Genomic DNA, 2990 nt, shown 5'->3' with positions numbered 1-2990 from the left:
CCCCTCACTTCGTGCTGAGGGCTGGTTGCTTGCGCCTGGTTTTAAGCTACCCTCATCTGGCCCCCTCCCCCCAGCTTTGATCTTCGTTCCCACTGCCTTCTATTTTTCACCCAAGTATTATTCCTCTCTCAGCTGATCTTGTCTGCCTGGAGCAATGCCTGTCATCTCTTTGGTCATTTTTAAATCCACTCTTCTTCAGCTATTTCACTCTACACAGACCACTTCTCTCTGCTCCTGTCAACATGAACTTTTTTTTTTTTTTAAGGTTTATTTGAAAAGCAGAGTTACAGAGAGAGACGAAGAGATAGAGAGATCTTTCATCTGCTGGTTCACTCCCCCGATGGCTGCAAACTCCATTAGGGTCTCCCACTAAGGTGGCAATTGGGCCATCTTCTGCTGGCTTCCCGGGCGCACAGGCAGGGTCTGAATTAAAAATGGAGCAGCTGAGACTCAAACTGGCACCCATATGGGATGGCAGCGTCACACACAGTGGCTTAACTCCCTATGCCTCAATGCTGGCCCCCAACGTGAACTTCATGCTCATTCAGGTTAACAGCACTTGATTCCACTTTGATTGTTTCTCATATTTTAGTCATTTCGCCCCAGTAAGCTGTTGGAAATCAGAGATTACACGTCAAAACTACTTCCATTTAGGAGCTGCTTTTTACTGCGGCAGCTGACATAATGGTAGATACTAAGCAGTGAAAAAAAAAAATTATGAGGGGCCCACGCTGTGGCTTAGTGAAAGCCGCCGCCTGCAGTGCCGGCATCCCATGTGGGCCTTGGTTTGAGTCCTGGCTGCTCCACTTCGGATATAGCTCTCTGCTATGGCCTGGGAAAACAGTGGAAGACAGCCCAAGTCCTTGGGCCCCTGTACACATGTGGGAGACCTGGAAGAGGCTCCTGGCTCCTGGCTTTGGATTGGCCCAGCTCTGGCCATTGTGGCCCTTTGGGGAGTAAACCAGTGAATGGAAGACCTCTCTCTCTCTCTCTGCCTCTGCCTTTCAAATAAATAAATCTTTTTAAAAATATAATTACATAAGTGGATGTATTTGAAAGGCAGAGTGACACAGAGAGAGGGAGAAACAGAAAAAGAAAGTTTCTATCCACTGGTCACTCCCCAGATGGCTGCCACAGCCAGAGCTGGGCCAGGTCAAAGCCGGGAGCCAGAACTATATATCCTGGTCTCCCACAAAGGTGGCAGGGGCCCAAGTATGTGTCCATCTTACGCTGTCTTCCCAACCAGCACTCCCATATGGGATGCCCACATAGCAAGCCACAGCCCAACCCAGTGGAAAGCAATGTCAGCCGTAAAATTTGATTAAGTTTGTATAGCTATGGTGGTGCATCGGGTTAAAGCCCTGGCCTGAAGCACTGGCATCCCACATGGATGCGGTTCTAGTCCCAGCAGTTCCTCTTCTGATCCAGCTCTCTGTTATGGCCTGGAAAAGCATTAAAAGATGGCCCAAGTCCTTGGGGTTGCAGGCTGGAAGAGGCTCCCGGCTCCCAGCTTCAGATCAGCGCATCTCCGGCCGTTGCAGCCATCTGGGGAGTGAACCAGCGAAGGAAGACCTCTCTCTCTGTCTCTACCTCTCTCTGTAACTCTGTCTTTCAAATAAATAAAATAAATCTTTTTTAAAAAAGTTTAGCTAATAGAGAATGAAAATCCAACTCCATAGCCCAAGTCCATAGCCACTGCGCCTCACTGGCTTTTTTTTTTTTTTTTTTTACTTACATTTCTATTTGCGAGGTAGAGAGACAGAGAGTTCTCATCTGCTGGTTCACTCCTTAAATACCCACACCTAGGAACTCAATCCAGGCCTCAAATAGGTGGCAGGAACCCTATTACTTGTACCATTGCCACTGCCACACTGGGCCTGAATCAGCAGGAAGCTGGAGTCAGGAGCCAGAGCCAGGAATCAAACCCAGGCACACTGATGTGAGACTTGGGCATCTTAATCTGTAGGCCAAAAGACCACCCCTGCCTCCTGGCTTTACAGCCCAGTTTTAAAAAATATTGCTGGGGCTGGTACTGTGGCTTATTGGGTAAAGCCACTGCCTGCAGTTCCGGCATCCCATGTGGGCACCGGTTTGAGTCCCAGCTGCCCCTCTTCAATTCCAGCTCTCTGCTATGGCCTGGGAAAGCAGTGGAAGATGGTCCAAGTCCTTGAGTCTCTGCACCTGCTTGGAAGACCCAGAAGAAGCTCCTGGCTTCGGATCGGCGCAGCTCTGGCCATTGTGACTATTGGGGAGTGAACCAGCAGATGGAAGACTGACTCTCTCTCTCTCTTTCTCTCTCTCTCTCTCTGCCTTTGCCTCTCTGTAACTCTGTTTTTCAAATAAATAAATATTTAAAAAAACACTAATTTAAAAAAAAATAAATAAAAAAATAATGTCAATCTAATTTGAACCTTGCAACATTCCACAAGCCAAATAGCCTGAGCTGAACTGAAGATGCCAATGTTAATGAAGCCACACACCAAGATGAGGGGACTCTTCTAATCAGAGCACCATAAAGAGGACAACTAATGCAAAGTATGATCTAGGTCAGAAAAAAATGAATTGATATTACTAGGATAATTGGGGAAATTGAATGTGGCCTGGACATTAGATAATTGCATCAGTGTTAAACAGGTGGGTTATTGACATCCCCAGTATACAAAAAACTGAGACGTATGCAAGCCAGCTTATCCAGTTCCCCCATACATACACACATTCTGGTAACCTTTGATTTCAAAGCACAGGATGTTCTTTGTAGGATCTGATTCTCAGTAAAAAGACCTGTTGCCTCCAATATTGTCTTCATGCCTTTTTCTTTTAAGATGTATTTATTTGAAAGGCAGAGTTATGGGACGGGGAGATAGAGGGAGAAAGATCTTTCTATTGCCTCACTCCCAAGTGGCCACAATGGCCAGGGCTAGGCCAGGCCAAAGCCAGTTGCCTGGAACTCCATCCAGGTCTCCCATGGGCATGCAGGGGCCGAAGCACCT

The sequence above is a fragment of the Oryctolagus cuniculus genome, chromosome 12, assembly GCF_051225735.1.
Source record: "Oryctolagus cuniculus isolate XC-2025 breed Fujian yellow rabbit chromosome 12, ASM5122573v1, whole genome shotgun sequence".
NCBI classification, from domain to species: domain Eukaryota; kingdom Metazoa; phylum Chordata; class Mammalia; order Lagomorpha; family Leporidae; genus Oryctolagus; species Oryctolagus cuniculus.
Note: the sequence above shows the minus strand (reverse complement) of the source record.